The sequence below is a fragment of the Helianthus annuus genome, chromosome 12 (assembly GCF_002127325.2).
Source record: "Helianthus annuus cultivar XRQ/B chromosome 12, HanXRQr2.0-SUNRISE, whole genome shotgun sequence".
Classification (NCBI taxonomy): Eukaryota; Viridiplantae; Streptophyta; class Magnoliopsida; order Asterales; family Asteraceae; genus Helianthus; species Helianthus annuus.
The window spans coordinates 113,020,731-113,045,603 of record NC_035444.2 but is presented as its reverse complement, the minus strand read 5'-3'; positions in this window follow the sequence as shown (position 1 = coordinate 113,045,603).

Sequence of the window (24,873 nt, the reverse complement as noted above, 5' to 3'; positions counted from 1 at the left end):
AGTAGTTGGAAGTAAGTGGGATTTCAGGAAGAAAACCGATACGCATGGTAACTTGGATACTTGTAAAGCGAGACTTATAGCAAAAGGTTTCAATCAAACTCAAGGGGTTGATTATAATGAGACCTTCTCGCCTGTGGCGATGCTAAAGTCAATTAGGTTATTATTTACCATACCTGCATAATATGATTATGAGATTTGGCAAATGGATGTCAAAACGGCTTTCCTAAATGGATATCTTGAGGAAGATGTCTATATGGTTTAGCCTGAAGGTTTTGTCGATCCAAAACATCCTAACAAAGTATGCAAGTTAAATATATCAATCTATGGATTGAAATAAGTATCTAGAGGTCAGAATCACTGTCTTGATGAAGAGATTAGGGAATATGGATTCATCAAGAATGTCGATGAAGCTTGTGTGTATAAGAAAGCTAGTGGGAGCATTATTACTTTCTTAGTATTGTATGTCGATGACATTCTACTATTTGGAAAGGACATTCCAACCATGGAAGGTGTAAAAACCTGGCTTGGAAGTTGTTTTTCCATTAAGGATCTTGGAGGAGCCGCCTATATTTTGGGAATAAAGATCTATAGGGATAGATCAAGGCGCTTGATAGGTATATACCAAAGTGTATACATTGACAAAATCTTGAAAAGGTTCAAGATATAGAACTTTATGAAAGGTTTGGTACATGTTCAAAAAGGGGACAATATTGAAAATGTTTCAATGTCCAAGCTCAAAGGATGAGCGGGAAAGAATGAAAGGAATCCCATATGCGTCAGCTATAGGATTCATTATGCATGTAATGATATGCACTAGATCAGACAAGTTATGCGCTTTAAGCATGACGAGAAGATACCAGCGAGTAACGGTCATTGGGTGACTATTAAAATATATATATATATATATATATATATATATATATTGAAATACCTTAGAAGGACTAAGGATATATTTCTAATATATGGATCTGATGAAGAAGAACTCGTTGTAAAGGGTTACAGGGATGCGAGTTTCAGAATTCGTTCTAAAGGGTTACATGGATACGAGTTTCCAAATTGATCAAGATAGTTCTCGATCAAAATCAGGGTAGCATTATCCTCTACAGAATCAGAATACATCATCGCTTCATTGATTGAGATAATTCATATGGATCTGCTACTTGAATTATTGTCGATCTAGGGGTAGTCCCTACCATTCAAGACCCCTAGAGATCTTTGTGATAATGATGGTGCGATTGCTCAAATCAAGGAACCTCGTGTACATCAAAAGACTAGGCACATTGAGCGGAGTTTCAACTACATAAGGGATGAAGTTGAAAAACGGAAAGATATGTATTCACAAAGTTAACACTGATCAAAATATTGCGGATCCACTCACGAAGCTCCTTGAACGAGCAAAGCATGAAGGGTCATACTTGTGCCTTAGGACTTCGATATTCTAGTGATTGGATTTGATCTATTTTGTATTTGGATATTGGAACAACTGTTATTATAACTCTTTATGGTATTTTGAGTTATGTTCCATTTTAGCATGTTTAAATCCATGAATAAGTTACTTATTCTAAATGTCCGTACTCGATAATACTTGTGGGAACAAATATGAATGTAAGACTATTATGAACTTGGATTGGTGGATATTCACTAGGTATGAATATAGAGCAAAGTGTTGCTGCTAATGTTCATAGATATTTGTGGGATACAAATATTGGACTGACTCGCTCTCGAATATTACTGCATGGAATCGTTTGTGATTGATCATAAGTAAATTTGAGTAAAGGCGAATATCATAGTATCCTCTAACCTGAGATACATATTGGGTCTTGATATTCACCAAATATTATGCCTTGACTTATTTCTTCCTTGTCAGTAATATGGCAGTACATAAGGCTAAGCTCAGGTGTGGTACAAGGTGATTGTGAGAGACGTATGTAGTCAAGATGGGATTTGTTCCTCTTATTCATTGAGAGTAAGATGTCTGAGGGCTACTAAAGTTAATCAACAGGGAGTGATCACTCAGTGTCTCTGGATTTGACATAACATCTGTAACGAAAGGATAAATGATAGATTCACCTAAATCATTTTCAAGTAAGGGACTTGAAGGGGATAATTTGATTGAATGGGACATATAGTCATACGTATTAGGGTTAGTAAACCGTAGTTAGGCGTTATTTACTACTTTCATCAATCTTCTATGTATCTTATGCAAGTGGGAGATTGTTGGACTCTGTATGCCCAAGATACATATTAAGTTGATGTGGCTAGTACGTTATGATCCAAGTCGAGTCATACCCAAATACAAGCTAGACAAACACTTATAATATTTATTTATTATATGATCAAACAAATAAATATTAACACTTATAATATTTAGAATTGGTTTCTAAATAATTGCACTTGAGAAACCAATAAATTATATGGATAATTTATTTTGAGAGAATATTTTATTTTGTTATTTAATGGGTTAAATAACATAATAAAAGTAGTGTAAGTCTAATAACATATGATGTTATATTTTATAAAAGTTATAAAATAAATAAGACTTGAATTAATTTTAAGAAAAAATTTGAATTTTTTTAATAAAAAATACGTGGGCCGCCCCCCACATGGGTCTTCCCAAAGATTCATGTTGGTACAATAAAATCACATGCATTTTCATGGCTAGATGTTCATTGATTGGCCAAAAGGGGTGGCTAGTTCTCTCTCTCTCTCTCTCTCTCTCTCTCGCTCTCTCTCTCATATTTTAAATATACTTTTGTATGACAAAAGTGTTAGATAAACTTGACAAGAACTTGTAAAAACCTCTCACAATTTTTGGCGAACATAGTGCAAATTTTAGGAGATCATTTTCAAGTGTAAGAGTTAGATTTACTCTCTAAAAATCGGGTCATGTATGGTTGATCAAGAGGGGTTTTTCAAGTTGATAAATCAAGTGCAAGAACTCCATAACCTCCCCTCATATTTTCGGCCATGGTGGTTGATATAGATGGAATTTTAGTGAGTTCATAAGTGTAGAAATCCTAGCTAAACTTAAAGTGTTTGTTGGAAGGCTTGGGGTATACAAGCTTGAGGTCTTCTACACTTGAAGGTCACCGTTTAAGAAGCATCATCTTCTTCATATCCTTTACTCCTTGGAAGGTATTATTCTAAACAACTTATGGTTGTGTTTTAATTTTTGATAGCATGCATATTCGTATATGGATCCGGGATTGGGTTTTACATATAAAATGGGTTTTATATCATGAAAGTAAACATGTTTTAAATAATATTTTCCGCTGCATTTTTATTTTATACCGATAAAATAGCTTTGATAAACATGTGAAAAACCCAACAGTAACGGGTTGTAAGCACTTAGGATAGGTTCCGTTTTAGAATGTAGGCTTTGTTAAACCATATTACATGAGTTCTTATACTCATTTGGTTTACGAAACCTCATTTATTCCGTCCTCCAATTTTGGTCCGGTTTATTAGCGTAGTTACCTATATTAGGTGCCGATTGGTTCCGTGATCCTTCTAGCATTGTTTAATTGATATTACAAGACTTCTCAGCATTATCAAGTGAGTACATAGTTCCCCACTTTTACCGTTTTCGAATGTTTTGGGGTGATTCATATGTGCTAAACGATTTTCAAGTTTTCAAAACAAATGTTATGGTTTATATTAAACTATGTGAACTATTTGAACTATTTTGAACCACTGGAACTATTGGAACTATTTGAACCACTGGAAATATTTGAACTATTTGAACTATTTGAACCACTGGAACTATCTGAACTATTTGAACCACTGGAACTATCTGAACTATTTGAACTATTTGAACCACTGGAACTATCTGAAGTGTGTGAACTATTTTGAACTTTTGAACCATTGGAACTATCTGATCTATTGAATGATTGGGTTATGGTATGTGATTAGGTAACGGGACATGTGTAATGTGATAAAAGCATGGTGGATACGCTGCTGGTATTTCCTATATATAAGTGCTTTTAACACATTACATGTCGTTGCGTTATCTAGATCACTTGGGCAAATGTTTTCAAAACAAAGTTACACTACAAGGTTTACTTAAAGATATAAACCATACAATGATTACTTTCAAATGACGATTTACTACTTGGTTTACAAAAACAAATATTTTCGGTTAACATTCATGGCTACAAAGTTTTGGTTTACACATATACCAACTTGTAAAAGTTGATAGAAACATACTGCAACATCAAACTCTTTTGTTTTCAAGGTACTCACTCGACAACTCTCGTAGTTGGACGAGGTATTGCAGTATGAACTCGAGTCATGAATCTGACACACTCACAAAACCTATGTACTCGCCAACATTTTTATGCTGACGTATTTTCACATATGTTTCAGGTACCATAATTTGATGATGTTTGATGATGATTATGATGCATACTCACATAGGAATGGACGAGGACTTAGTGACTCAATAAAAATGATAGTCAATTTGTTCATGTTTTGCTTTTGATTTCAATACAATGTAATAAACTTAATTCAATAAAACGAAACTTCAATCCATGTGTTGTGAAACAATGATTCTGTTACGACATTCCCCGACGTTTCCGCCGCGTTTTGTTGTTTTAAAGCGGTCGGGGTGTGACAGAAAAGTTGGTATCAGAGCTCATGGTTATAGGGAATTAGGTTATTAGTAATGCTTTGACCTAGACTATGACCTTCCTAGGACCCTAACACAAGTTATCTTGTGTTTAGTCTTAAAACAATAGCGTTGCCTATCTTTAGATGACAACCACAACAAGAACACGGATTACAAACCTGACTTGAAAACTAATCGTCTCCTCTTAGATGATTTGTTATATGGTTTTGAACCTTCAAAGTTTTCAAAATATCGTCAAAGTTTGGGTCTTATTAAAGTGAACACGTGCAATCTGGAAGGGTGGGTGCCTGTATCCTGAGTTTTCTGTCTAAGGCTAGAGTGTTAGTACAAATCCACATAATCGGACCGGTCACTCTTACCTGGGAACTCTAGGGATGAGTGTCCACTTATAGGCTAAACCATGTCTTCGTGATACATTATAAGGACCTATTTACTTTGTTCAGCCATTTTGCGTCGTTGTTTGTTCGAAGTAACAAACAAATGATCGCCTTCCTTATGTTTCGTTGATATCTTCAATATCTCTTTTGTCCATTCAAATGTTAAACTCACTCGTTTCTCTTGTTTTCTTGTTCTTTTTAGAAAATGCCTCCTAGACGCGATCAAACTGAAAATGTTGCCCTCGCAGCCACAATGGTTCAGCAGATGGCTACTGTAATTCCAAACCTCATTACTCAGACAAACCAGGCGAATAACAATAACAATAATAACAATGCTCAGTGTGACTTCAAAACGTCAATTCAGCTAAACCATCGAAATTTTATGGGTCTCAAGGAGCAACTGCGCTCCTACAATGGTTCGAGAGTTTGGAAAGTACATTCAGACATGTTCAATGTCCAAATGAACGAAAGGTTGAATTCGCATCTAGTGTCTTCTAGAAACGGGCATTAACATGGTGGAATGGTGTGGTTAGAGATAACGGTGCCGATGTGGCACTGGCTCAAACTTGGGAAGAGCTTCGAGCTCTAATGATGAAGGAATTCTGTCCTCGTCATGAAATCAGGGCATTGGAAAGGGAATTCAACGATCTTAAACAAGATAGTGGTGAGCATCGAGCCTAAACAGATCGATATGAGGAACTAAGTCTGTTATGCCCAACCATGGTAACGCCTTTGGACAGGGCAATTGAAAAGTATATTGATAGCCTCCCAGACTCAGTACAAGACATTGTTACTGGTAGCAACCCTACTACAGTTAGACAAGCCATTGAGCTATCTGCTACCCTAAGTGAATCTCAGATCAAGAAGGGTAAACTTTTCCGAAAAGGAGACAAGAAACCAACCGATGAAGGTAAACCAAAGGATAAGCAGACTGAATCCTCCAAGAAGTCAAAGAAGCGTAAGGCTTCTCAGAACTTTGTTGTGGTTGCTCAAAACGATCAAGCTGTCCCTAACCAACCAGCTCAACCCCCTGCTAAGAAGCCATACAACGGAACTGCACCTATGTGCAACCAATGTAACCTTCATCATCATGCTAGTGTGAAATGCCGCAAATGCCTAAATTGTGGATTTACTGGTCATACTGCGAGGGTTTGTCGAGCTGTAGCTGCACCAAATCAAGCTAACAACAATCCTACTCAAGCTCGTTTTCCACCAGGTTCTTGCTACAACTGTGGCGAGATGGGCCATTTCCGAAACAATTGCCCCAAGCTTTCTAATGCAAATCCAGCACGTGGATGAGCATTCGACTAACTGGAAGACGACGCTGTTTTGAAACGATCGGACTTTATGTATTGTCTTCTTTTGTAATCCAAGTCTTTAAAACAAATATTTTGGTTTATAAATAAACATTTAATTGCATTTCGGTGTACGAAAACAAGTGTGATTACATGTATAAACGACATATCCCTTACAATACCGACGATTAAGGAACCGTGTTCCTTGTAAAACAAACTACTCTCATAGTTCTTCCATTTTTGTGATCACACGTGATCTCTAAGAAAATCCTAAGTACTCGTTTCTTCTAAGAAACGAAGTACCAGGTGCAAGTTACAACTCTGGACGAATACCCAAAGTACCACTTTAAATCCTTAATATGATACCTGAGGGTACTTCCATAAGCCCTTGATTGGTCTTACATATCATATCTTCCCAACTTCACGATATTTTACAATAGTATATGATTTCAAAAGATTATGCATGTTTTCAAAAACCTCATACATACTTTCAAAATCATCTCACATGGTTTTAAAACATTTCATAAAAATGTTTACCTAATATACTTAGTACATGATTTAAAAACATTACAAAAGGTTTTCAAAAACATATTTTTAACGATTCCAAGCATAGCTTGTGACACCCGGCCTCTCGGGCCGTACCGGACAATAGTAATTTGTAGAGTGAACATGTGACATGACTGTTTGTGACTGACTATGATGTTAATATATGATATTTGATGTGTTGATAAATTTAGATGTTTATAAAAATTATGTTGGCAACGATAAAACTAACGCTTATCGCGTAACGTTTAAAATGCGAAACGAACGTCGGTGACCACCCGATCTGTGTTAAAATCCTAAAAATAGTCTGTTATGATTAGAATAATAATTTTAATCATATCCGTGTGGAAAAATAATTTAAAACGCTAAGAAACTCTATTTTTCGAGTTTGAGCGCGTACCGCGCGATACTGCGCAAATTAAACAAAATACTGTCAACGCAGCCAGTCAAGGAGGCAACTGGTAATTATTTCAGTAATAATTTGGAGTGATTATTTTTATAGAATGATAAAAATAACTTAAAACGCACTAAAACGGGGTTAAAATGCTAGATAAAATACCCGGCATTCAGTAAAATACTAGTTTTTGAACTAGTATGCATATAATATATGTATGTATATATATATTTTGTGACAGAAGGATATGTGGGGTGCCCACACTCTCTAGAATATTGCAACATGGACACTTGTCTAATCTAGAAACCATAAGTAATGATTGTGTCTTGTGCATGCAACCATACATACTCAATTCCAAAGCAACAATTCAAAAATCACTCTCTCTCCTCTCTTGAACAACTCACGGCCGAACACCCCAAACCCCATCAACATTTCATTTTCCAAATCAAAATATGAAGAATCAAGAGCTAATCATGGTGATTCTAAGCTTGTAAGAAGGTTTGGAAGTGATTTCAAGCAAGTATCAAGCAAAATCAAGTCTCATATCACCATCTTTTGTCAAAAACCCATCTAAATTCTTGAAGGTATAACATATTTCACTAAACATTGTTCTTGATTCATATTGATAAAGAAGTTAGTAAGAAGTTTCTCTTGATTCTTGAAATTTAAACATTAACTTGAAAATTTCAAGCAAATGAGTTTTGAACAAAATAAAAATGGGTATGTGTGTGTATGTGTATTGTGACAACTGGCACAAAACCGGTAATTTCCGTACAATTTAATTAATACTTGATAACTGCAATTATGTGCTAAAATGTCAACATTGTCTGATACATGCTATATATAAATTCATGCACGTTTTATACTACAAATATTGCTTTATGCATTAATGATAGCGTTGCGTCAGAAACACTAGTAAACTCACCGGTAAGACACATTGTGTCAACAATTCTGCAGAAAGCAGTCAGGCAATAGAATTGGGGCCTAGGAGTAGGTCTAAAGTCTAAAATACATTAAAACCCAAGAGTATATACAAGGGTTCACACATATACTTTCCGGAAGCTAGAATATGCACTAAAAAGCACCTGAAACGCACTTTAAATGCAGAATTTTACATAAATCAGCCAAAATTCAGCATTGTAACGAGTTAATGACATGTAAAAATATGACTAATTGGTCCAGAATACCTTCCTAAGTGTCGGGAATTAAAAGTGTCACAAAAGAGTACTTAAAGGACACTAAACGGTGCAATTTAGCACTTTAACGAACCGATATTTAATCGAACAACCGGACATTACCCGGAACATCAAAATATTAGTAGGAGCATTGTTTTAATGTTTCTGAGCTAGTTATGATCCCTGAACACCATAACACCCCTTATAACATAATAACACATTAAATCCCTAAACTTTATACTTGAAAACTAACTTATTTATGAAATTAGAAATTGGAAGTTACACTTTACCCCCCCCCCATATGGTGGTCGGTCACAATGGGGGTGACCCCACCAAAATCTTACTAAATCCTACAAGATCCATCTTGATCTTCCTTGGATTCATTTAGATATTACAAGATCTTCTAAGATTGTGAAGATCTTGTGAAGACATGGCATGGCTATAAGAAGACATAAGCCCTCATTCTTACACCCACACTTCACCTTCATCAACCTCCTTCTTCTTCCCCTTGTTCTCGGCTCACCTATACCCACCATACATCATCCACTTTCAATGATCTTCCAAGCATTCTAAGGTTACTAGAAGTTGTAAGAAGGTGTTTAAGGAGGTTTAGAGCTTGTGGGTCTTGAAGGACCTCTCCTGATTGCTTTTATCCAACACTTTTGTCATCTTCAACTTCTAGTATTCTTCCCTAACCTTGTTGCTAGTGGTGAAGCCCTCATGATCTCTTATTACTTCATATTTTGATGGTTAAAAGATGATATACATTGTTAATCTTGAAGAACACAAAAGAACATGATCATGATACTCTAACATAAGCTTAAATACATAAGAATACATGTAAATGATGATGATTTGCTTCTTGAAGAATGATGATTTGTGTTAGTGATGTTAGATATCATAAGAAACCTACTAGATTGTGATTAAACACATGATCTAGTAAGTTAAGGTGATGATCTTGTGAAAGACCAAGATCATCATACTTTATGTCTTCATGAACTTGAATGATGAAATTAGTTTTCCTATGTAAAGATGATTTCAACAAAACACAAGTCTTGTAAATAGATGATTACAAAAATAATTTTCTCAAAAAACCAAGTTTATTTATGAGATTTAAAAAGTCATGGTTTCTAAATAAACTAATCATATTTTTACTGTTTAAACAAGACTAGAAACATGTGTGTAACAAGAAAAATACAAAAGAAATATTTTTAGAAAAATCATCTTACAAGTTGTAAATGACTAAATCTTTCAAGAAAGTGATTTACAAACAAATAACCATGTTTTTAAGGGTAACTAAACCTACTAAATAACATGGCAAGCTACTACAAGCTTTTACAAAAACTTCAAGTTCATGATGTAGTGTAATTTACATGATCTTGGCTTGTGGTAAGTCTTGATTGTGTTGTTGATGTTGATGATGATTTAAAAGAAAATAAACACATGTTTTGAAAACATGGGAAACCTCCATTTTTAGAGGAAACTATGTCAAAATTTCTATAGAATTTTGACACTTAGAAAAATATAAGTTTTCGTGAAACTTATTCCCTAAAAATTCACCTTAAAATATTTACCAAGGTTTCCCTAATTTTTATGTAAACTTCAAGTTAAGAAATGACGATTTCTTCAAAATAAAAATTGATACTAAGTATATATATTTTTGAGAAAAATATATATATTTATTGATCACAAAATTTTGTGCTAAGTGTATGTAGTATGTATTATGTGTAAATAGTGTATTAGGACTTGAAAATACACTAAATGCTCCTGAGGAGTGAAAATACAAAAATACACATACAACATGCATAGACAAATACAAGAGAGTATATTTATGAAAATATATTACTTGTTAGATTATGTAACTTGGACAAGTTATGAACATGAAATGAAGTTTTGGACAAAATACATAATTCGGGTGAAAAATACAAGATACTTATATTTATTTTTGAGAAAATAATATAAGTAAGATACATAGTTAAAAATATCAATTATTTTGAAGACAAGAACACATACATAAAAGATGGTGACTTGTACTTGTGCGATACAAGTCTAGTGACTAACGTTAGTAAAACACGTATTGGTCACGACGCTATATAAGCAAAACCCGGTGAAGTTTACGGCGCAAGAAACGCAAAGTTGTGAGTTCATGCTCCCCCTTTTCTTTTAACTATTTTCAGTTTTATAACTTCGGGGGTGAAGTACATGTTACTAAATGTTTACAGACAAGTGAGTTCATGTCCCCACTTTTATACTTTTACATACTTTTTAAACTTGGGAAAAATACATGTGTTATGGTATGATGGATACAACAACTAAGGAATGATACTTGAAATCGTGTCATGAATAGGGTACCAGAAGCACCATTAATCGTGTACATACTAAGACCGCAGAACAAAAGGTTAGATCGAATGGGTTTTCGGGCAGCCACACTCTTGGTGATAACTAGTACCAAGTAGTGCTTTTGTGTCTCAGTCGTGAATCGACAACTAGAAAAATGCCTATGGTTTGGATGCTTCCTATGTCGTGTCACATGTTAATGGCCTTGCAACCCATTAACAATCTCGATACTTACAGAAATACTTGATTTATACAAGATACATACCACGTTTTCATACAAAGTATACAAACGCTCAATACAAAAACTGCATGAATTCACACCAACATTATGTTGACGATTTTCCAAAAACTCACATGTATTTCAGGTAACTAAAGTGGATGTGCGCGCGGTCATACTCTTGCTCTGGATGTTGTTTATGTTTATCTTTGAATAATGTTGTAAACTTTTCAGACAACGTTTTACGATGTGATGTAAACTCCAAACTTAACCTATGTTTTCAGTTACGTAATGTTAATGGTATTTGAAGTTATTTTTACGAGCGTGTAGTATGTTTACCATTCGTATGCAATGAGAACCTTTCATGATGACACCTCGTGCTTCCGCCTTAGAAAGGGGTGTGACATGTATATGGCCGAAAGTTATGCAAGGGTATGTGTTTAGTTATGTTTTGATTTTTGTTTAAAGATCTTTGATTGATTTGTGTTGGATCTTGAAAGATAAGTACATGCATGTGTTGAAAAAGTATCATATAAGAATGTTCTAAAAATGGTCATGTGATTATGATGAATATGATGAAAAGTGAACTTTTTAAGTTCATATGTATGAATATGTGTGCCGTAAATATTTGTATATATGTATGCATGTTTGTCAAAGTTATTGTGTAATCATAAAAGTGAAGGATCTAAGTATGAATGAAACATGAATGATTAAAGTTCTATGTATGATATTTGGAAAAATAATATGTTAATAAGGTTTTAATGTATTGAAATCATATTTGATGATAAAGTTGTGATATGAGCACATTAGATGCATATACTTAGAAATGCATGATGATATATGATCTTAAAAAGATGATTTGAGTAGGATTGAGTGAAAATCAGTTATCAGCAGATTATGAACACTAAAATGAAGTTATTTTAAAGTACTTAGTGACTTATAACTTTGTCATAATGTTTGCTAGCTTTGCATGTTGTACATGGTGCATAAAAAGTTGTAAAATACATGAAATCGCATGATTTATGTGACTTATACAAAAATTGCACTAATCTGATTATAACCATTACTTTAATCAGTAAATAACACGTATTGTGCTAAAATATCAAATCGTTTCGAGTTGGGACGATTATAGTAACGTTTAACGCAAAACTATGCGTTAAAACGGTCAAAAATCGGCTTTTCGAGTGAATTTTTGTAAAACTAATTTAGATCAGTAAATAAACTGATCTTTTAGTTTAAAAATAAATATTTTAACTAAATTTAAGTTTATTTGGTGTTTGGTTGTTCATACGTGACTTCCGACGCCCGAAAACGTTACCGAATCGCTAAACTATGCACTTTTCAATGTACACTAGTGTAAGTAAAACTATGGGTAAACTTTATGTGGCAAAATGTGTTATGTGGTTTAAATGTAAGAATATGAAAATATATTAAGTTTTTAACATAATGCTAGAAATTTAGCTTACACATGTATGCTTGTACATTTTGTGCGGTAGAAATAGTGAAAATTGTGTTAAACGTGAAACTTGTTTGTCGAGCATGAAAATTGATACATATACGATATTTTATGCATAATTACTTTAGAAATGACAAAATTAATAAGTTAGCAATGTTTCGCGTGTTTCGGTGTTAAATTATATGAATGTTTATGTATATGTATTACAACACGCAAATCGTAGATATATTGCGTGTAAACGGGAAAATTAACGGATTTACACAATAATGGTCACCAATAAAACCGTTCAATTCGCAAAATCATAAAAATATATATATGGACTCATGTATATATTAACTTGCCAACATAATCCAAAAATAACAACTTTTCAAGATATTTTCAAAGTTATGTGACAATTATAAGAAAACAGAGAAACTTAGGATTTTTGTGTTATTGATTTAAAATCATTCCTATATGTATATAATAGGACGTGTAGAAATCAATATCTGGGATTGCGCTATTTAAAAATACGCACCCAAAGGTGAGTGTCACTAAACCCCTCTTTTTACTGTTTTATATATATTTTGGGGGTAGAACACGCTAAAAAAGGGTTTAATAATGTTTTTGGAAATAAAACATACCTTTTGATATAAATTATATATTTTCATTGAAAATATAAGGATTTTTGGGAATTATATATATTTCGGGATGAAATGGTTTTGGAGAATAAATACGTTTCGGGTGGAAACGGGATTATGCACGGTGTTTGGGGGAAAACAACCGTGTAGTGGTACGGTGTTTCTGAAGAGAAACAGACCGTAAAGTTGGGACGAATGTCGGCCTAGTCTGAAGGGAGGGGATCAGGGGATTCGTACAACATCGTGTATTAAATTGTCATATTAGTAGGATATATATATATATATATGTATCGTACGTGAGGCAGACATCATATTGTTCTTCGAGAAAGAACCCTGCTCCCATGATGTCGTTTAATCATTTAAGTAATGTACGCGAGGAATTGTTGGTAGATCTATCGGGTTGACAACCCCATCGTGACCGGTTGCCCCGGGTCAATTCAAGAAACGAATTTTGATTCTGTTTATTGTCTAGCATTGATTATCCCTGCATAGTTAATATATAGTTCGTATCGTCTAGCTAACTTTACGAGTCTGAAAATTGACGCAATAATTTAATATACAAAACCTGGGTAGTAACAATATTGTCGGGTTCTTGAAACTGCGACGGAAGGCCCATGGATTTTATTAAGAAAGTAAAATGGACTTTCTAAAAATTATAAGGATGTTCTCAAATAAACAACTAAACAGAAAGTTTTCCTTGGAATAAAATTTGTTAGTAAACGAATATGTGAACTCACCTTCCTCTGTGTTGACACTTGATTTTAACGTGTTCTACAGGTACTTGAGTTCGGCTTCGGGAAATCATGGCGTATCTTGTGTTTGATGATGCATGTTGTTATGTTTAAATATGTTGGACAACTTTTAAACTATCTGGGACGTTTGTAATAAGATCCGCGAGGATCAAAACAACTTAACTTATGTGGTTGTGTTGTGACTTTTAAAATGTGATGTTTAATACTTATGTTTTAAAATATGTCAAAATGTCCAACAAACGAAGTGCATCGTCCGACAGGTTATAAATGGGAACCAACTTCTGTCACCACTACTTTTAATATTCCGTTGCGACGTTTTTGGGGTGTGACAGAAGTTGGTATCAGAGCCATTGGTTGTTAGTGAACTAGATGTTTTCGCGGAAAACACTAGACTTCAACCGGAGTATTTTGAAACGTAAAGTCCAAAATTCTCGAAGCCAAGATTTTTAAATAAACATAGAAAATATTTTATCATGTATGAAAACCATTATATGTTTTATGTTCATACGTGATTTTCTGTTTATTTGACCTTATTTGTTACTGTTTATGTTGATTACGCACTTACTTGTACGGTTATATGTGTGTCACAGATGTCGCACGAACACGAGGTCATCAAGATCCATGACTTGGGTTACGAGCCAGATCGAGACTTCACCCAGACCTACACAAGCAATACATATATATAGGATTATCTGTGTTTTGTTTTTGTAGGATGATTCCCTATTTGTTGCTGCCAGACAAGATGGGAAGATATTAGTCTCTAGTCTGTGGGTTGATCACAGTTTTGATGTCGGAGCGCCTATGGATACAACCTCGGTCAGTACGTAAATCTTATTGGTTTTAGGTTATATTATGAATCTATTCAGGACTGAGTTACTGCTTTGTAACCAAGTATGTGCATTTGTATTTTTATCAGTAATGTATGTACCGGTGAGAGATTTGAATGGGATTCCAGGTGCAACGCCACTAGTTATATGTTTGACAAGATATCAACGTGAAGATTGAGAGGACATTATGGCGATGTCAAAAGAAGTAAGTTTGCCTTTTATTAACTGCTCTGACATCTTTGATAGGTATGGTTATCAGATCTAATTAATTTAACATGAATTGTGAAATTTCAGGTTAGCGACAATAAGTAGTAAGTGCTGGGAACTATGAAGTGGAAGTACGACTACAAAGAAAACGTTAACACAATGATTATTTAACTCGCATGAAGATTGTAAAAGAGATTAATGAACGCAATGAAGTTTTGAGTTTTTATTCATACACTTGTTAGTTTATTTGGGTTATATGTTTGATCATTAGACTTAGATCGACACTTATTAGACATTTGGAATCTTTGGAAGATTGATTGAACTTTCAATTGAAGTGATTATTTTATGATTTCTACATTTTACAATTTCCTTTTTATTTTTTAATGTAAATAAATGATAATTGTAATTAATTAAAATTAATATGATAAACGTCAATGTCATTTAATTTGATGTGATTTTTGTGGCCAAAAATATGTGCCACTAAAAGCTCAAAAGTTTGTAGTGGCAGATAAAAAAGTGCCACTAAAAGTCTAAAAACTTTGTGCGACACATTGAAAAAGTGCCACTAAAAGGCTTTAGCGTCAACGCTTCTTGTGGCACTTTTTTTGTGTGCCGCCCATTCTTACAAGGTTCTTTAATGACACTTACTTGTTTTTCTGTGGCACTTTTTGCATGCCACTAGATGGCAATTTTTTGTTGTGGTACTACCGAGCTTAGCTCATCTTTCCACGTCAATCCTGCTGCTTTTGTCAGCCAGGGAGACCCCCGATGCGCTTTCACTAGCAACGGGTGGATAGATGATGATGATGATATACCTCTCTCAATCCATGGGACGGGACGATCATCTAGCACCGATGACGTGATCAGGAGTGTCCCTACTGTCAGAGGATCTTCTAGCATCGCACTAGTGGTGGACGCCACTATCGTCACGGCTCGACCCTTAGAGCCATCAGTCGTCCCACCTGCCAGTGTGATCGAGCCTGCTACTGAGATCCCTCCGCTTGTTTTGTCTGAGTTTTATTTGCCTGTTTTAGAGTCACGTACTTCTTCTACGCCGCTGTAAATTTATTATCGACGTAGGAAGAGGATTAGACCCGCTTGAGATTGAGTAGATCGATATTGCCATTGTGATTGACAGCTTGCTGCCTTGCGCAAAGACCTAGACATAGCCAAAGGAAAGGCAAAGTACCTTGAGGAACAGATGGACGATCATGAGGAGTTGAAGGTTATAGACGACATCGAGAGAGACAATATGCATTGGAGGGTAGTGGATCTAGAGAAGCTTGTCCAGGAGATGTTAGAGTCTCTAGGTTTGAGGCGACGGTGAAAGTTGTTTGTCTGTTTGTTTGTTTTGTTGTTTGATGGATTGTATTGTTAGACATTTTTGATGTTCTTTTTGTTTGCGGCCTGCCTGCAAGTTTCATTTTTGGATATTATTTAGGAATTTTGTGTGAACTTGTTTATGGGTGTCGATGTAGACATGCCAAGAATAGTATTTTGTACTAAAAAAGAGTTTAAATAATTTCTCTAATAAATACCAATGATGTGCTTTTGGTTTAAAATTTTCTCTTTAAAATGTGGATATTGTACAAGCGCAATGTTTGGTCCACTAACATTTAATGATTGAATTATTTTTGGTTATCGTCTTATGTGGATATTATTGTTATGATAATAGAAACGACGAAATGCCGCCAAAAGCTAGACAGGGTAATGGATTACCTACCACACTGGAAGAGTTGGCTCAACTCATAGCCCAACACGTTAATACTGCCATGGAACAGCTCAATGTTAACCAAAATGATGGTCAGGGACGTGGACGTGGTGCACACGAGCAAGGTTTTGGTGGGGCAAATTATGGAAATCCTCCAGGTAAATTGTGATCGGAAAGTTTTAGTAGTTCATATGTTATGTTATCATTGGAATGAATTCCTGATTTCTATTAACATTATTGAGCAGTGCACGGATGTACATATAAAACCTTCCAGGGCTGTAACTGTGACACCCCAGGAAAACCAAGAAACAACGCAACACAACTAGCTTCCCAGTAACCACGTGCTAAATTTCGGGACGAAATTTCTTTCAAGTTGGGGATGATGTGACAACCCGAACTTTCAAGGTCATTCCTTGACACGTTACTTGTTTCACACCAGTGTCTTCATAATTGTGTTCGCATTGCAAAATTGCTCACGTTTGATATATGATTGATATATTGTGTTACTGTATTATTTGGTATTGTGATAATGTGTTGTTATCTTATAATGATTGGTGTATTGCTCATTGACTGATACAAGAAATTATAAATATTACTCATTGTGTAATGGCATGACAAATACCACACTTACCCACTCACACACGACGAAACATGGTGACAAGGGAGGCTTTCGTCACTCATGGGCCTCGACGAAACACTAGCGAATTGGCTTCACACGAATCCTTAACCCTTGTCAACGACCCATGGGAGTCAACTCTTACGAAGCAATTGAGGCATAAGTGATGATAATTGACCATAGTGTGGTATGCGTAACTACCAGCACAGTTTGTAACGCGTTAGGACGTGGTAGAATGTGAAAAGATGGACTCTGATGGTGAAGTATCATAGGGCTTTGTTTCAAGCAACGACATTGAAAGCAGCAGTCGCAACAACAACAAGGTATTCGTAACCCTAGCTTTCAGTAAGGAAATAAAGGTGCCTACAACATGGATTGGTCGTGGTTAAGTTGAGAAGTCAACGATCAAAGGAACAACGACAGTACTTGGAATTCTTGTAATGAAACCTCCAACACCAGAAACGATGCTCTTGGAAAGGCATTTAGAATTGGCGTGGGCGACGTCAGGACTTATCGACATGGTAGCTAGTACGAGTAGCAACCCGCTTCGTCTCTGTTCCTTTTAACCCTGATGCTCCTAGGAATTTGAACCGGTTGGGGAATCAGCTGATGGCTAGACAATGAAAACCTCATATGATCGTTGGGATGCAAACACGACCTTGTGGGACAAGTGTTCGACATCCACCTTTCTTCTGTTAATCTTGATAGATGTACCCTGTGAGGAGACAATTCTACGAATCCCTTTCCTTCAAGGAGGATTGTTATATGTTCCAACGCGTCAGGGTGGCGCAATGGTTAGGGGTATGTCAGCAATGAGAGCCAGGAGTGTCTACGAAGGGATTACCCCGCTATGTGGCAACTGTTATAGACGTGAGGATCGTGGATCCACCATCTGTTCTTGATTACCCTCCAAGTGCTTCCAGAGGAACTTCCAGGATCATCTCTACAGCTATAGCAAGGAACTCAGTTTGACCTTGCACCGGAGGCAGTTCTAACTACTCATACCCCTTACCGTTTTGCACTAGGAAGGTTGCAGGAGCAGTTTAACCAACTATAGGGACTGTCAGACAGGAGTTTTCGCTTTAAGGATCCCTCGCTATGCCCATGAAGAGAAGCCTTTTCGTATGTGTTCTGATTATCGAGAACTCAACAAGGTGACAGTCAAGAACCGTTTGCCTCGACCATGTATTGACAACCCGTCGACCAGTGGCGAGGAACAAGCATCCATTCGGGGATTGGCTAGTGAACGAACTATTGACAGATGGAAATCTAAGGGGAGAATACTCTTAGAACAACATGTCGAAGGTATTGAAGCCATTTCAACGTTATACACCATGATCATTGAGTTGACCAAGACACCAGCAGCTTCAAGGATCTCATGAATCAACTGAAATTGTTGTTGACGTTCTGAATCATGACTAGGAGAAAGGAACGCCATGGGTGGCATTTGTATCTTATTTCAGAACTCCTGAGGGAGGAGGCACTCCACTCAAAGTCTTGTTAAATGTAAATTCTGGGTTCGAGAGGTACCTTTTGGTTATATAATCAGCAAAGTGGGAATGCACGTGGATCTCACTAAAATCCGTCTTGGTTGGAAACTGATCGACACCACAGAGTCCTTCGTGGATACAGAAATTTCTTGGTCTCGCTTGATTCTATCGTAGATAAATCATAGGATTATCGAAGGTCGAGCAGCCTAAATCACTCTAGCACAGCAGGGTGCTGTGTTCGTGAAGGACAGAACCGGAGGACATCCTTTCAGCTTTCGAATCCCGACTCTGCGATACTCTGAGCATCGTTTTACCCGAGGATGCGGGTGATTTAGTGGTATATCCTTATGGTCCGAATCCACGTCCCAGCTACACAACGACGCAACACGAGGGAGTGATGACATACGTGATGGAGTTAAAAAGAGGAACTGCGCGACACACACGACAGGCGGTGAAAACCATGGCTTTGGGATTTTGGATGGAGGCATCACTTGGACGGTACCAGATGCGTTATTTACACTGATCGCAAGGCCCTCCCATGTACCGATTTTCGAAAGAACTAAAGCATACCATGACATCGCTGGTTGGAACTTCTGGATGAATACGACTGCGAAACCTGAATGTGCGCGAGCTCTGCAGCTCACTATCGACTCTAACTTGCCGGATCAGACTCGCTCTGTTCAAACTGGAGAACTGAAGGAAGAGGAATTTTCAAGTTGAACCCATGCGGGGCGGGAAGAAGCAACCTCTGTTCAAACTAGGTTTCGATGGAAGGAATTAGGATTTATAAACCTTGTACTAGTAATCGGACATGAAGGCTCATCTAGTTAAGTAAGTGAATGATGGATCGACTTGTGGAAAGTCAAGGTGTTGCGTCAGCGACCAGCAACACTCACATGGAAATAAAGACAGACTGCCATGGATTTGGTCGATAGTCTACTTACAACTCTAAACTGAAACAACATCACATAGATACTCATTGATTGTCTTGCGCAACCAGCACACTTTCTAGCCATCAAAGAAACGAATAAGTTTCTACACTTGCAGTCATCTATCTAAAGGAAGCGGTTGCTAGGCACGGTGTACCAACCTTCGTTACCTCTAATCGCAACCCACGTCACCAGCACCTTTTGACGCAATCTGTAATATTTATAAACATGAACTAGCTGCATAGATTTTGGTGTGTGTGCATGAGGAGCTTTGATATCTCGGCCCAATCACTTTAACAATAACTCAGAAGTTTGTCGGCCTATGTGCATGAAATGAGTATCAGATAAGATGGTTCAGTACTCATTAATTCTTGTCGGCCAATAAGTTGATTAAAGATTCATTGTTTCGATATTGTGGTCCAATTAAATAGATTGGTTCACTGAACTTCTTATAATATTCAAGTTGGGCATGTGATTCAAAAAGGGATTTGCTTGGAAAATATAATCAGAATAGGAGGTCCAGTAATTGTTCGATACATGTATGGACTGTCATTTGTTTATCACATTAAATACATAAAGTGGATTTAATGGCCGAATACATGCTTACATATGATTGATGAAACAGTTTAGTTTTGAGGTACTATAATGTATGCTACTGATTGGTGTGCATGATCAACTGCTACGATTTGTATGATGATGTGTGTATGTTACTTGCATAAAATGTGATACAACTTGAGTTATGTGATTAAGAAACTGATTGGTTTTGGTAACCATGCTAGGATTTGATTGATCAAACTTGGATACATAGATAAACATACCGATCAAACCGAGGTGAGTTCACACTTTCAACAAGGCATGGGATTCTCGGTGGTTTGGGAATAGGTTAAAGAATTTAAACGGAACCTACATATCCTCCTTGGGTAGGATATGTACGGCCATCCTCCTTGGGTAGGATGCCCATATTAATCCTGTGTATTCTCCTTGGGTAGAATACGTACGTTCGTCCTCCTAGGGTAGGACAACAACCTTTCAACTTACTAGACAAAACTCTATCATGAAGTCCCTCATTTTATATCGACTTAATCGCCGAGGCCGATGGCGAGCGGGTCATTAGTTAATAGCGCTATTAGGTTTGACAAACCTCACACTGTGTCATTCGAACGGGCGTGTACTAATGGATTATGGCAAACTGTCAATGATGATAGACATTGACGTAGGGCACAACTATTGTTCATCAGTTGTCGATATGGTAACGGTCTAGTGGTTCACATGAGGAAGCCCCCACTGATTATGGATATGGATTGGGAAATAAAGACACTGGTTATGGTATGGGAAAGAAGGAATTGGTAATCATGTTTTCAACTATGGGGTAACCCCCACGGCAAGTAAGCCAGCTAAAGACAAACTATGTTTTCGGAAACAACTTAAAACGAACACCCAACCATGAACTCGCTCAACTTTGTTATTGATTCGTTGTTACATGCCTTGCAGGTGTTTTGGTGCATATTAACTGGAACTTTCTGTCTGGGAGGCTGGAGTGGTCATGGGTCTAGATACATGGAAACGTGAGACGAACTTAATGACTTTCACACACTTGTGTCACACCCCGGCCGCGTATAACATGCAACCGCGGCGGAAACGCCGGGGAGTGTTGTTGACAGAATTAAATTGTTTCATGACCATGGCATACAAGTTGTATTTTATTTATAAACACAGGTGTTACATTGTCTTGGAAAGAGAGTACGGATATTCAAAACATAATTAAGCTAGTTCAAACTTCATTTTTAGGCTCTAAGGCACAAGTCCGCCCTAGAATCATGATCATCGTCCTATGGAATAGCTCCTGAAAACACATGTGAAAGTAGGTACGTCAGCATAAAAATGCCTGTGAGATACATAGGTTTTGTAAAAATGGGGTTCATGACTTGAGTTTTAAAGAATGTTTAATAACAGTCAGTCATGAACCTTGTAATTTGTTTTGCTTTGTAAATCATTTGAAAAATGATAACATCAAACGATATGTATAGATAAGTGCAAGGTTAAACGAATAACCAAGTAAAATGAGTTGAATAAGATAAGTTGTTTGTGAAAATAATGTCTTGTGAAGAATATGTTACTTATGTAAAGTGTAATGTGTCTAAACTGAAATGACTTAGATAACGCCACGATATGTAATATTATACAAACATTTATATATAGGAAGTACCAGCGGCGTATCCACCATGTTTGTATCATATTACATACGCCATGTTACTTAAATCATTTACCCAAATCAATCCACCATGTAAATTGTTCATGTGTAAACCAAATGTCAAGTGTTATTGTGTAAACCTTGTCAAATGTTTATGTTCAATGTAAATCATGTAATGTGCATCCCAAAATGTATCATGTATGGTAAGCGAAATGTATCAACTTAAACCATTTGTAAAATGCACAAAACAAGTCGTTGAAGTAACACGTGGCTTAAATCAACGTTGTGTTCTGTGGAAAAATGCATGCTCTATTGATATTAACATTTATGCGGTATTGTAAACTATGCATACATCCAAGCCTTGAGACTGCGGCGATAAACCCTTAAACAAATTAAAGGTTTATCTAAGTTATGTATATCGAATTCGGTCATTCCTTCCAGTCCTATCAAACCCAGGACTTCAGGAATGGGAGTTGTCAATTCCTATGGTACCACTACTTACTAACGAACGGCGTAGCTAATGTTAATGAATGTATTGTCCCATGTTAAACAAACCAAATGTCATAACAAAATGAAGGCATGTGATGTAAACAATTGTACTAAGTATGCTAAGTAAACATACGAAGTAGAAATGTTCATGTAAATCAATGTGCCCATGTGCTGAGTAAACATATGCAGCAGAAATGTTCATGTAAATCAATGTGTCCATATGCTGAGTAAACATATGCAACAGAAATGTTCATGTAAATCAATGTGTCCATATGCTGAGTAAACATATGCAACAGAAATGTAATGTAAATCAATGTACTAAGTACGCACACAATGGGCATACATAGCATGAAATGTAACGAAATCATGTACTATAATGTACTAACAATATAGCAGGCATATGATGTGAAAACATGGAAAGCATGAAAGTAACAAGTAGGCACATGTGTTTCACCCCAAAACAGTTTGGAAAACAGTAAAAGAGGGGTTCTATGTACTCACCTGAGATTGCTTTGAGCTCCTTGTATATTAACCAGATAATGCTAAAGATCACGGAATATCAACGGCACCTAATAAGTAGCTTATGTTAATATACCGGACCAAATCGGAAGGATCGGACAGTACGCGGGTTCGAAAACCAAACGAGTATGGAGACTCGTGTAATATGGTTTAACAAAGCCTACATACTAAAATGAAACTTAACCTAAGTGCTTACGGTCCATCACGACCCGTTTAGGTAGCTTATGCCACCTTACGCGTCGTTCGCGTAGAACGCGTCTGGAACGCCTAACATCGTGACCACAAGGTATAACCTCGGAAGGTTATAGCTATGGTCACCTAATGTGTTTGGTCAGGTCCTAATGACCGACAAAATGGGTCGGGTTCGAAAGCATAAGCGATGGTTTAGATCGCTTACCTTACGACCCTATATAAGCACTAAACTAAAAGTGACGAGCTAAGCATGTTAGAACATGCTTAACTAAGTTTGAAAACAGGTTTGACATCAAAACAAACGGCTTTGATGCTCACGAGTAGTTTGGTTATAAAATATGCATGAATGCACATTTTGGCCGAAACTACGACTCGTCACTGAGCCTAGATAACGTGGTGATCAGTAGGTATGGTCACTATGGACCATAACCATCGTGATCACGCTCATGTTATGAAGTTCCATGAACTTCGCATCGACCATAAGCTGGTCAATGCAGAAAGTCAACAAAACGTTGACTTTCGGACTCGAAAAGCGAATAAAAGAGCGAAAGAAGACTTACGGAGGGTCCCCGAGTGCAAATCAAGATCAAACAGCTCAGGTATGAAACAATGGTTTCAACTTAGAGCTTTAGGATCTGATTTTGTGATTTTTACACTAAAGGGGGGGGGTATTTATAGGAAAAGTGGAACCGTTAGGATCGTTTTATCGAATATCGAGCCTTGATCACGTGCGTACATGTGTCTAGTGGATAAGTTCAGTGAACTTGACTCTTGGCTCTTCATTGGGTGAAAAGGCATTGCCCCTTGATCGAACGAAAGGCCAGATTCTGCATTAAATGCAAAATCTTTCTGTCAGACATCCCCACGCGGCCCGCCTCATATTTGGGCAAAACTCACGCGGGCCGCCTGGCCCTCTCTGATCTGCACCACTTGCAGAATTTACACATTTGGTCCCTGTTGCGTGTTTAAGCTATTTCCAGCCCTTCTAAGACCTGTAAAGCCATCTTTAAGGCCCTAAAATGATGCCTAAACATTGTGGACATGAAACATGCCCAAAAATATGTCGGATGTCGGTTCGTTTGGCCGCACGATCGCGATGTTCGCTTAATTACGACGAAATGCGCATAAGCGTGAAAGACGATCCAAATGACGCGACGAATGGATTTTTCTCATGCCAAACACTAAGGCATAATATAAGGATGCTTACATAAATTTTTGGATGTCCGGATGTATTCAGAACGTAAGTTATGCGCGAAAGTGCAAACTTATGCACTTTTTGACACTTTTAGTCCCTGAATGATCCAAAAGTTTGTTTTAGCATACCAAACCCCTCAAAGCCTATTTCTAAGCTATGTAAAGGATATTTATGGTATGTTTAACTTATGGACATGTTCCGGAATGTCCGTTACAGTTCAAATTGGCATACTTTCGCAGTTTGTCAAGTTTAGTCCCTGTAAGCGAATTAACTTGTTTTTGCTATACCAAAGCCTTCAAAACTTATTTCTAAGTTATGTAAAGGTTATTTAAGGTACGTTGAGTATATGTTGATGTTCCGGAGTATTTGTCGCATTAAACTGAGTACGTTTACGCACTAGCTAACGTATAACTCTCCAGAAAGCGATGTAGAGTTTGAAATTGAACAAAAGTCAAAACACGAAAAATGTAAAACACAATGAAACAAACATTGGGATCAAATAACATTATTTTATTGATAATTGAACTGTTCACAATGATTACAGGCACAGATGTTACAGTCTCCCCTACTTGTGGAAATTTCGTCCCGAAATTTATTTAGAGGAAACTCGTGGAAACAGATGCGGATATTTTGCCTTCATTTGATCTTCACGTTCCCAAGTAAACTCGGGTCCACGCTTAGATTCCCAACGAACCTTGACCAAAGGAATGCGCTTGC